We start from the raw sequence: 13747 nt of genomic DNA on the forward strand, positions 1-13747 counted from the left end.
CTGGCTATTACATCAACTTAGATGCTTCATCTGTTTCCTACTATGGTGCTTTTAGTGTCTCCACATACCGCAGCACGCAACATAGCTTTGCAGACGATAAGTACAACCGTTTCAGAGAGAAGAGCGGCCAATGTGACGATCTGGCTTTAAGTCGATTCGATAACAAATGACGAAAACGGACGGATTTCTAAGGTTTTTACTACATATGAACACTTTTCACATTCTCCCGTGCAACTCGGCTGCTACTCCTCCTTTCATGCAGAATGTTTAGGTCCTAGCTCATGTCCAAGGCACCAAAGCCAGCTAAAAAGTCAATAATCGATACCTAAAACTTGAATTGTACTACTTCTTACCTGCTATTACATGAACTTAGAAGCTTCATCTGTGTTCTACTATGGTGATTTTAGTGTCTCCGCATACAGCAGCACGCGACATAGCTTTGCAGACGATAAGTACAACCGTTTCAGAGAGAAGATCGGCCAATGTGACGATCTGGCTTTTAAGTCGATTCGATAACAAATGACGAAAACGGACGGATTTCTCAGGTTTTTACTACATATGAACACTTTTCACATTCTCCCGTGCAACTCGGCTGCTAGTCCTCCTTTCATGCAGAATACTAAGGTCCTAGCTCGTATCCAAGGCACCAAAGCCAGCTAAAAAGTCAATAATCGATACCTAAAACTTGAATGCTACTACTTCTTACTGGCTATTACATCAACTTAGAAGCTTCATCTGTGTTCTACTGTGATGCTTTTAGTGTCTCCGCATACCGCAGCACGCGACATAGCTTTGGAGACGATAAGTACAACCGTTTCCGAGAGAAGAGCGGGCAATGTGACGATCTGGCTTTAAGTCGATTCAATAACAAATGACGAAAACGGACGGATGTCTCAGGTTTTTACTACATGTGAACACTTTTCACATTTTCCCGTGCAACTGGGTCCTAGTCCTCCTTTTATGCAGAATCTTAAAGTCCTAGCTCATGTCCAAGGCATAAAAGCCAGCTAAAAGGTCAATAATCGATTACTAAAACTTGAATTGTACTACTTCTTACTGGCTATTACATCAACTTAGATGCTTCATCTGTGTTCTACTATGGTTCTTTTAGTGTCTCAGCATACCGCAGTACGCGACATAGATTTGCAGACGATAAGTACAACCGTTTCAGAGAGAAGAGCGGCCAATGTGACGATCTGGCTTTAAGTCGATTCAATAACAAATGACGAAAACGGACGGATGTCTCATGTTTTTACTACATGTGAACACTTTTCTCATTCTCCCGTGCAACTGGGCTCCTAGTCCTCCTTTTATGCAGAATCTTAAAGTCCTAGCTCATGTCCAAGGCATAAAAGCCAGCTAAAAGGTCAATAATCGATTACTAAAACTTGAATTGTACTACTTCTTACTGGCTATTACATCAACTTAGAAGCTTCATCTGTGTTCTACTACGGTGCTTTTAGTTTCTCCGCATATCGCAGCACGCGACATAGTTTTGCACTCGATAAGCACAACCGTTTCAGAGAGAAGAGCGGCCAATATGATGATGTGGCTTTAAGTCGATTCGATAACAAATGATGAAAACGGACGGATTTCTCAGGTTTTTACTACTTATGAACACTTTCACATTCTCCCGTGCAGCTCGGCTGATAGTCCTCCTTTCATGCAGAATCTTAAGGTCCTTGCTCATGTCCAAGGCACCAAAGCCAGCTAAAAAGTCAATAATCGATACCCAAAACTTGAATTGTACTACTTCTTACTGGCTATTACATCAACTTAGATGCTTCATCTGTTTCCTACTATGGTGCTTTTAGTGTCTCAGCATACCGCAGCACGCAACATAGCTTTGCAGACGATAAGTACAACCGTTTCAGAGAGAAGAGCGGCTAATGTGACGATGTGGCTTTAAGTCGATTCGATAACAAATGAGGAAAACGGACGGATTTCTCATTTTTTTACTACATATGAACACTTTTCACATCCTCCCGTTCAACTCGGCTGCTAGTCCTCCTTTCATGCAGAAACTTAAGGTCCTAGCTCATGTCCAAGGCACCAAAGATAGCTAAAAAGTCAATAATCGATTCCTAAAACTTGAATTGTACTACTTCTTACTGGATATTACATCAACTTAGAAGCTTCATCTGTGTTCTACTGTGGTGCTTTTAGTGTCTCAGAATACCGCAGCACGCGACATAGCTTTGCAGACGATAAGTACAACCGTTTCAGAGAGGAGAGCGGCCAATGTGTCGATCTGGCTTTAAGTCGATTCGATAACAAATGACGAAAACGGACGGATTTCTCAGGTTTGTACTACATATGAAAACTTTTCACATTCTCCCGTGCAACTCGGCTACTAGTCCTCCTTTCATGCAGAATCTTAAGGTCCTAGCTCATGTCTAAGGCACCAAAACCAGCTAAAAAGTCAATAATCGATACCCAAAACTTGAATTGGATTACTTCTTACTGGCTATTACATCAACTTAGATGCTTCATCTGTTTCCTACTATGGTGCTTTTAGTGTCTCCACATACCGCAGCACGCAACATATCTTTGCAGACGATAAGTACAACCGTTTCAGAGAGAAGAGCGGCCAATGTGACGATCTGGCTTTAAGTCGATTCGATAACAAATGACGAAAACGGACGGATTTCTAAGGTTTTTACTACATATGAACACTTTTCACATTCTCCCGTGCAACTCGGCTGCTACTCCTCCTTTCATGCAGAATGTTTAGGAGCTAGCTCATGTCCAAGGCACCAAAGCCAGCTAAAAAGTCAATAATCGATACCTAAAACTTGAATTGTACTACTTCTTACCTGCTATTACATCAACTTAGAAGCTTCATCTGTGTTCTACTATGGTGATGTTAGTGTCTCCGCATACAGCAGCACGCGACATAGCTTTGCAGACGATAAGTACAACCGTTTCAGAGAGAAGATCGGCCAATGTGACGATCTGGCTTTTAAGTCGATTTGATAACAAATGACGAAATCGGACGGATTTCTCAGGTTTTTACTACATATGAACACTTTTCACATTCTCCCGTGCAACTCGGCTGCTATTCCTCCTTTCATGCAGAATATTAAGGTCCTAGCTCGTGTCCAAGGCACCAAAGCCAGCTAAAAACTCAATAATCGATACCTAAAACTTGAATGCTACTACTTCTTACTGGCTATTACATCAACTTAGAAGCTTCATCTGTGTTCTACTATGGTGCTTTTAGTGTCTCCACATACCGCAGCACGCGACATAGCTTTTCAGACGATAAGTACAACCGTTTCAGAGAGAAGAGCGGCCAATGTGACGATCTGGCCTTAAGTCGATTCGATAACAAATGACGAAAACGGACAGATTTCTAAGGTTTTTACTACATATGAACACTTTTCACATTCTCCCGTGCAACTCGGCTGCTAGTCCTCCTTTCATGCAAAATGTTAAGGTCCTAGCTCATGTCCAAGGCTCCAAAGCCAGCTAAAAAGTCAATAATCGATACCTAAAACTTGAATTGTACTACTTCTTACTGGCTATTACATCAACTTAGAAGCTTCATCTGTGTTCTACTGTGGTGCTTTTAGTGTCTCCGCATACCGCAGCACGCGACATAGCTTTGGAGACGATAAGTACAACCGTTTCCGAGAGAAGAGCGGGCAATGTGACGATCTGGCTTTAAGTCGATTCGATAACAAATGACGAAAACAGACGGATTTCTGAGGTATTTACGACATATGAACACTTTTCACATTCTCCCCTGCAACTCGGCTGCCAGTCCTCCTTTCATGCAGAATCGTAAGGTCCTAGCTCATGTCCAAGGCACCAAAGCCAGCTAAAAAGTCAATAATCGATACCTAAAACTTGAATGCTACTACTTCTTACTGGCTATTACATCAACTTAGAAGCTTCATCTGTGTTCTACTATGGTGCTTTTAGTGTCTCCACATACCGCAGCACGCGACATAGCTTTGCAGACGATAAGTACAACCGTTTCAGAGAGAAGAGCGGCCAATGTGACGATCTGGCTTTAAGTCGATTCGATAACAAATGACGAAAACGGACAGATTTCTAAGGTTTTTACTACATATGAACACTTTTCACATTCTCCCGTGCAACTCGGCTGCTAGTCCTCCTTTCATGCAAAATGTTAAGGTCCTAGCTCATGTCCAATGCACCAAAGCCAGCTAAAAAGTCAATAATCGATACCTGAAACTTGAAATGGACTACTTCTTACTGGCTATTACATCAACTTAGAAGCTTCATATGTGTTCTACTATGATGCTTTTCCTGTTTCCGCCTACGGCAACACGCGACATTGCTTTGCAGACGATAAGTACAAGCGTTTCCGAGAGCAGAACGGCCAATGTGACGATCTGGCTTTAAGTCGATTCGATAACAAATGACGAAAACGGACGGATTTCTCTGGTTTTTACTACATATGAACACTTTTCACATTCTCCCCTGCAACTCGGCTGCTGGTCCTCCTTTCATGCAGAATCTTAAGGTCCTAGCTCATGTCCAAGGCGCCAAAGCCAGCTAAAAAGTCAATAATCGATACCTAAAACTAGAATTGTACTCCTTCTTACTGGCTATTACATCAACTTAGAAGCTTCATGTGTGTTCTACTACGGTGGTTTTAGTTTCTCCGCATACCGCAGCACGCGAGATAGTTTTGCAGACGATAAGTACAACCGTTTCAGAGAGAAGAGCGGCCAATGTGACGATCTGGCTTTAAGTCGATTCGATAACAAATGACGAAAACGGACGGATTTCTCAGGTTTTTACTACATATGAACACTTTTCACATTCTCCCGTGCCACTCGATTGCTAGTCCTCCTTTCATGCAGAATCTTAATGTCCTAGCTCATGTCCAAGGCACCTAAGCCAGCTAAAAAGTCAATAATCGATACCTAAAACTTGAATTGTACTACTTCTCACTGGCTATCACATCAACTTAGAACCTTCATCTGTGTTCTACTATGGTGCTTTTAGTGTCTCCGCATACCGCAGCACGCGACATAGCTTTGCAGACGATAAGTACAACCGTTTCAGAGAGAAGAGGGGCCAATGTGACGATCTGGCTTTAAGTCGATTCGATAACAAGTGACGAAAACGGACGGATTTCTCAGGTTTATACTACATATGAACACTTTTTACATTCTCCCGTGCAACTCGGCTGCTAGTCCTCCTTTCATGCAGAATCTTTAGGTCCTAGCTCATGTCCAAGGCACCAAAGCCAGCAAAAAGGCAATAATCGATACCTAAAACTTGAATTGTACTACGTCTCACTGGCTATCACATCAACTTAGAAGCTTCATCTGTGTTCTACTATGGTGCTTTTAGTGTCTCCGCATACTGCAGCACGCGACATAGCTTTGCAGACGATAAGTACAACCGTTTCAGAGAGAAGAGGGGCCCATGTGACGATCTGGCTTTAAGTCGATTCGATACAAATGACGAAAACGGACGGATTTCTCAGGTTTTTACTACATATGAACACTTTTTACATTCTCCCGTGCAACTCGGCTGCTAGTCCTCCTTTCATGCAGAATCTTAAGTTCCTAGGTCATGTCCAAGGCACCAAAGCCAGCAAAAAAGTCAATAATCGATACCTAAATCTTGAATTGTACTACTTCTTACTGGCTATTACATCAACTTTGAAGCTTCATCTGTGTTCTACTATGGTGCTTTTAGTGTCTCCGCATACCGCAGCACGCGACATAGCTTTGCAGACGATAAGTACAAGCGTTTCAGAGAGAAGAGCGGCCAATGTGACAATCTGGCTTTAAGTCGATTCGATAACAAATGACGAAAACGGACGGATTTCTCAGGTTTTTACTACATATGAACACTTTTCACATTCTCCCATGTAACTCGGCTGATAGTCCTCCTTTCATGCAGAATAATAAGGTCCTAGCTCATGTCCAAGGCACAAAAGCCAGCTAAAAAGTCAATAATCGATACCTAAAACTTTAATTGTACTACTTCTCACTGGCTATCACAGCAACTTAGAAGCTTCATCTGCGTTCTACTATGGTGCTTTTAGTGTCTCCGCATACTGCAGCACGCGACATAGCTTTGCAGACGATAAGTACAACCGTTTCAGAGAGAAAGGCGGGCAATGTGACGATCTGGCTTCAAGTTGATTCGATAACAAATGACTAAAACGGACGGATTTCTCAGGTTTTTACTACATATGAACACTTTTCACATTCTCCCGTGCAACTCGGCTGCTAGTCCTCCTTTCATGCAGAATGTTAAGGTCCTAGCTCATGTCCAAGGCACCAAAGCCAGCTAAAAAGTCAGTAATCCATACCTAAAACTTGAATTGTACCACTTCTTACTGGCTATTACATCAACTTAGAAGCTTCATCTGTGTTCTACTATGGTGCTTTTAGTGTCTCCGCATACCGCAGCACGCGACATAGCTTTGCAGACGATAAGTACAACCGTTTCAGAGAGAAGAGCGGCCAATGTGACGATCTGGCTTTAAGTCGATTCGATAACAAATGACGAAAACGGACGGATTTCTCAGGTTTTTACTACATATGAACACTTTTCACATTCTCCCATGCAACTCGGCTGCTAGTCCTCCTTTCGTGCAGAATCTTAAGATCCTAGCTCATGTCCAAGGTACCAAAGCCAGCTAAAAAGTCAATAGTCGATACCTAAAACTTGAAATGTACTACTTCTGACTGGCTATTACATCAACTTAGAAGCTTCATCTGTGTTCTACTATGGTGCTTTTAGTGTCTCAGCATACCGCAGCACGCGACATAGCTTTGCAAACGACAAGTACAAGCGTTTCAGAGAGAAGAGCGGCCAATGTGACGATCTGGCTTTAAGTCGATTCGATAACAAATGACGAAAATGGACGGATTTCTAAGGTTTTTACTACATATGAACACTTTTCACATTCTCCCGTGCAACGCGGCAGCTAGTCCTCCTTTCATGCAGAATGATAAGGTCCTAGCTCATGTCCAAGGCACCAAAGCCAGCTAAAAAGTCAATAATCGATACCTAAAACTTGAATTGGACTACTTCTTACTGGCTATTACATCAACTTAGAAGCTTCATCTGTGTTCTACTACGGTGCTTTTCCTGTTTCCGCCTACGGCAACACGCGACATAGCTTTGCAGACGATAAGTACAAGCGTTTCCGAGAGCAGAACGGCCAATGTGACGATCTGGCTTTGAGTCGATTCGATAACAAATGACGAAAACGGACGGATTTCTCTGGTTTTTACTACATATGAACACTTTTCACATTCTCCCCTGCAACTCGGCTGCTGGTCCTCCTTTCATGCAGAATCTTAAGGTCCTAGCTCATGTCCAAGGCGCCAAAGCCAGCTAAAAAGTCAATAATCGATACCTAAAACTAGAATTGTACTCCTTCTTACTGGCTATTACATCAACTTAGAAGCTTCATGTGTGTTCTACTACGGTGGTTTTAGTTTCTCCGCATACCGCAGCACGCGAGATAGTTTTGCAGACGATAAGTACAACCGTTTCAGAGAGAAGAGCGGCCAATGTGACGATCTGGCTTTAAGTCGATTCGATAACAAATGACGAAAACGGACGGATTTCTCAGGTTTTTACTACATATGAACACTTTTCACATTCTCCCGTGCCACTCGATTGCTAGTCCTCCTTTCATGCAGAATCTTAATGGCCTAGCTCATGTCCAAGGCACCTAAGCCAGCTAAAAAGTCAATAATCGATACCTAAAACTTGAATTGTACTACTTCTCACTGGGTATCACATCAACTTAGAACCTTCATCTGTGTTCTACTATGGTGCTTTTAGTGTCTCCGCATACCGCAGCACGCGACATAGCTTTGCAGACGATAAGTACAACCGTTTCAGAGAGAAGAGGGGCCAAAGTGACGATCTGGCTTTAAGTCGATTCGATAACAAGTGACGAAAACGGACGGATTTCTCAGGTTTATACTACATATGAACACTTTTTACATTCTCCCGTGCAACTCGGCTGCTAGTCCTCCTTTCATGCAGAATCGTAAGGTCCTAGCTCATGTCCAAGGCACCAAAGCCAGCAAAAAAGTCAATAATCGATACCTAAATCTTGAATTGTACTACTTCTTACTGGCTATTACATCAACTTAGAAGCTTCATCTGTATTCTACTATGGTGCTTTTAGTGTCTCCGCATACCGCAGCACGCGACATAGCTTTGCAGACGATAAGTACAACCGTTGCAGATAGAAGAGCGGTCAATGTGACAATCTGGCTTTAAGTCGATTCAATAACACATGACGAAAACGGACGCATTTTTCAGGTTTTTACTACATATGAACACTTTTCACATTCTCCCAAGCAACTCGGCTGCTAGTCCTCCTTCCGTGCGGAATCATAAGGTCCTAGCTCATGTCCAAGGCACAAAAGCCAGCTAAAAGGTCAATAATCTATACCTAAAACTTGAATTGTACTACTGCTTACTTGCTATTACATCAACTTAGAAGCTTAATCTGTGTTCTGCTATGGTGCTTTTAGTGTCTCCGCATACCGCAGCACGCGACATAGCTTTGCAGACGATAAGTACAACCGTTTCAGAGAGAAGAGGGGCCCATGTGACGATCTGGCTTTAAGTCGATTCGATAACAAATGACGAAAACGGACGGATTTCTCAGGTTTTTACTACATATGAACACTTTTTACATCCTCCCGTGCAACGCGGCTGCTAGTCCTCCTTTCATGCAGAATCTTTAGGTCCTAGCTCATGTCCAAGGCACCAAAGCCAGCAAAAAGTCTATAATCGATACCTAAAACTTGAATTGTACTACGTCTCAGTGGCTATCACATCAACTTAGAAGCTTTATCTGTGTTCTACTATGGTGCTTTTAGTGTCTCCGCATACTGCAGCACGCGACATAGCTTTGCAGACGATAAGTACAACCGTTTCAGAGAGAAGAGGGGCCCATGTGACGATCTGGCTTTAAGTCGATTCGATACAAATGACGAAAACGGACGGATTTCTCAGGTTTTTACTACATATGAACACTTTTCACATTCTCCCGTGCAACTCGGCTGCTAGTCCTCCTTTCATGCAGAATCTTAAGAACCTAGGTCATGTCCAAGGCACCAAAGCCAGCAAAAAAGTCAATAATCGATACCTAAATCTTGAATTGTACTACTTCTTACTGGCTATTACATCAACTTTGAAGCTTCATCTGTGTTCTACTATGGTGCTTTTAGTGTCTCCGCATACCGCAGCGCGCGACATAGCTTTGCAGACGATAAGTACAACCGTTTCAGAGAGAAGAGCGGCCAATGTGACGATCTGGCTTTAAGTCGATTCCTTAACAAATGACGAAAACGGACGGATTTCTCAGGTTTTTACTACATATGAACACTTTTCACATTCTCCCATGTAACTCGGCTGATAGTCCTCCTTTCATGCAGAATCATAAGGTCCTAGCTCATGTCCAAGGCACAAAAGCCAGCTAAAAAGTCAATAATCGATACCTGAAACTTTAATTGTACTACTTCTCACTGGCTATCACATCAACTTAGAAGCTTCATCTGCGTTCTACTATGGTGCTTTTAGTGTCTCCGCATACTGCAGCACGCGACATAGCTTTGCAGACGATAAGTACAACCGTTTCAGAGAGAAAAGCGGGCAATGTGACGATCTGGCTTCAAGTTGATTCGATAACAAATGACTAAAACGGACGGATTTCTCAGGTTTTTACTACATATGAACACTTTTCACATTCTCCCGTGCAACTCGGCTGCTAGCCCTCCTTTCATGCAGAATGTTAAGGTCCTAGCTCATGTCCAAGGCACCAAAGCCAGCTAAAAAGTCAGTAATCCATACCTAAAACTTGAATTGTACCACTTCTTACTGGCTATTACATCAACTTAGAAGCTTCATCTGTGTTCTACTATGGTGCTTTTAGTGTCTCCGCATACCGCAGCACGCGACATAGCTTTGCAGACGATAAGTACAACCGTTTCAGAGAGAAGAGCGGCCAATGTGACGATCTGGCTTTAAGTCGATTCGATAACAAATGACGAAAACGGACGGATTTCTCAGGTTTTTACTACATATGTACACTTTTCACATTCTCCCATGCAACTCGGCTGCTAGTCCTCTTTTCGTGCAGAATCTTAAGATCCTAGCTCATGTCCAAGGTACCAAAGCCAGCTAAAAAGTCAATAATCGATACCTAAAACTTGAATTGTACTGCTTCTGACTGGCTATTACATCAACTTAGAAGCTTCACCTGTGTTCTACTATGGTGCTTTTAGTGTCTCAGCATACCGCAGCACGCGACATAGCTTTGCAAACGACAAATACAAGCGTTTCAGAGAGAAGAGCGGCCAATGTGACGATCTGGCTTTAAGTCGATTCGATAACAAATGACGAAAATGGACGGATTTCTAAGGTTTTTACTACATATGAACACTTTTCACATTCTCCCGTGCAACGCGGCAGCTAGTCCTCCTTTCATGCAGAATGATAAGGTCCTAGCTCATGTCCAAGGCACCAAAGCCAGCTAAAAAGTCAATAATCGATACCTAAAACTTGAATTGGACTACTTCTTACTGGCTATTACATCAACTTAGAAGCTTCATCTGTGTTCTACTACGGTGCCTTTCCTGTTTCCGCCTACGGCAACACGCGACATAGCTTTGCAGACGATAAGTACAACCGTTTCCGAGAGCAGAGCGGGCAATGTGACGATCTGGCTTTAAGTCGATTCGATAACAAATGACGAAAACGGACGGATTTCTCAGGTTTTTACTACATATGAAAACTTTTCACATTCTCCCGTGCAACTCGGCTACTAGTCCTCCTTTCATGCAGAATCTTAAGGTCCTAGCTCATGTCTAAGGCACCAAAACCAGCTAAAAAGTCAATAATCGATACCCAAAACTTGAATTGGATTACTTCTTACTGGCTATTACATCAACTTAGATGCTTCATCTGTTTCCTACTATGGTGCTTTTAGTGTCTCCACATACCGCAGCACGCAACATAGCTTTGCAGACGATAAGTACAACCGTTTCAGAGAGAAGAGCGGCCAATGTGACGATCTGGCTTTAAGTCGATTCGATAACAAATGACGAAAACGGACGGATTTCTCAGGTTTTTACTACATATGAACACTTTTCACATTCTCCCGTGCAACTCGGCTGCTAGTCCTCCTTTCATGCAGAATCTTAAGGTCCTAGCTCATGTCCAAGGCACCAAAGCCAGCAAAAAGTCAATAATCGATACCTAAAACGTGAATTGTACTACGTCTCACTGGCTATCACATCAACTTAGAAGCTTCATCTGTGTTCTACTATGGTGCTTTTAGTGTCTCCGCATACTGCAGCACGCGACATAGCTTTGCAGACGATAAGTACAACCGTTTCAGAGAGAAGAGCAGCCAATGTGACGATCTGGCTTTAAGTCGATTCGATAACAAATGACGAAAACGGACGGATTTCTCAGGTTTTTACTACATATGAAAACTTTTCACATTCTCCCGTGCAACTCGGCTACTAGTCCTCCTTTCATGCAGAATCTTAAGGTCCTAGCTCATGTCTAAGGCACCAAAACCAGCTAAAAAGTCAATAATCGATACCCAAAACTTGAATTGGATTACTTCTTACTGGCTATTACATCAACTTAGATGCTTCATCTGTTTCCTACTATGGTGCTTTTAGTGTCTCCACATACCGCAGCACGCAACATAGCTTTGCAGACGATAAGTACAACCGTTTCAGAGAGTAGAGCGGCCAATGTGACGATCTGGCTTTAAGTCGATTCGATAACAAATGACGAAAACGGACGGATTTCTAAGGTTTTTACTACATATGAACACTTTTCACATTCTCCCGTGCAACTCGGCTGCTACTCCTCCTTTCATGCAGAATGTTTAGGTCCTAGCTCATGTCCAAGGCACCAAAGCCAGCTAAAAAGTCAATAATCGATACCTAAAACTTGAATTGTACTACTTCTTACCTGCTATTACATGAACTTAGAAGCTTCATCTGTGTTCTACTATGGTGATTTTAGTGTCTCCGCATACAGCAGCACGCGACATATCTTTGCAGACGATAAGTACAACCGTTTCAGAGAGAAGATCGGCCAATGTGACGATCTGGCTTTTAAGTCGATTCGATAACAAATGACGAAAACGGACGGATTTCTCAGGTTTTTACTACATATGAACACTTTTCACATTCTCCCGTGCAACTCGGCTGCTAGTCCTGCTTTCATGCAGAATATTAAGGTCCTAGCTCGTGTCCAAGGCACCAAAGCCAGCTAAAAAGTCAATAATCGATACCTAAAACTTGAATGCTACTACTTCTTCCTGGCTATTACATCAACTTAGAAGCTTCATCTGTGTTCTACTATGGTGCTTTTAGTGTCTCCACATACCGCAGCACGCGACATAGCTTTGCAGACGATAAGTACAACCGTTTCAGAGAGAAGAGCGGCCAATGTGACGATCTGGCTTTAAGTCGATTCGATAACAAATGACGAAAACGGACAGATTTCTAAGGTTTTTACTACATATGAACACTTTTCACATTCTCCCGTGCAACTCGGCTGCTAGTCCTCCTTTCATGCAAAATGTTAAGGTCCTAGCTCATGTCCAAGGCTCCAAAGCCAGCTAAAAAGTCAATAATCGATACCTAAAACTTGAATTGTACTACTTCTTACTGGCTATTACATCAACTTAGAAGCTTCATCTGTGTTCTACTGTGGTGCTTTTAGTGTCTCCGCATACAGCAGCACGCGACATAGCTTTGGAGACGATAAGTACAACCGTTTCCGAGAGCAGAGCGGGCAATGTGACGATCTGGCTTTAAGTCGATTCGATAACAAATGACGAAAACGGACGGATTTCTGAGGTTTTTACTACATATGAACACTTTTCACATTCTCCCCTGCAACTCGGCTGCCAGTCCTCCTTTCATGCAGAATCGTAAGGTCCTAGCTCATGTCCAAGGCACCAAAGCCAGCTAAAAAGTCAATAATCGATACCTGAAACTTGAAATGGACTACTTCTTACTGGCTATTACATCAACTTAGAAGCTTCATATGTGTTCTACTATGATGCTTTTCCTGTTTCCGCCTACGGCAACACGCGACATAGCTTTGCAGGCGATTAGTACAAGCGTTTCCGAGAGCAGAACGGCCAATGTGATGATCTGGCTTTAAGTCGATTCGATAACAAATGACGAAAACGGACGGATTTCTCAGGTTTTTACTACATATGAGCACTTTTCACATTCTCTCCTGCAACTCGGCTGCTGGTCCTCCTTTCATGCAGAGTCTTAAGGTCCTAGCTCATGTCCAAGGCGCCAAAGCCAGCTAAAAAGTCAATAATCGATACCTAAAACTAGAATTGTACTCCTTCTTACTGGCTATTACATCAACTTAGAAGCTTCATGTGTGTTCTACTACGGTGGTTTTAGTTTCTCCGCATACCGCAGCACGCGACATAGTTTTGCAGACGATAATTACAACCGTTTCAGAGAGAAGAGCGGCCAATGTGACGATCTGGCTTTAAGTCGATTCGATAACAAATGACGAAAACGGACGGATTTCTCAGGTTTTTACTACATATGAACACTTTTCACATTCTCCCGTGCCACTCGATTGCTAGTCCTCCTTTCATGCAGAATCTTAATGTCCTAGCTCATGTCCAAGGCACCTAAGCCAGCTAAAAAGTCAATAATCGATACCTAAAACTTGAATTGTACTACGTCTCACTGGCTATCACATCAACTTAGAA

Source organism: Schistocerca gregaria, unplaced genomic scaffold, assembly GCF_023897955.1.
Source record: "Schistocerca gregaria isolate iqSchGreg1 unplaced genomic scaffold, iqSchGreg1.2 ptg000327l, whole genome shotgun sequence".
Lineage (NCBI taxonomy): Eukaryota > Metazoa > Arthropoda > Insecta > Orthoptera > Acrididae > Schistocerca > Schistocerca gregaria.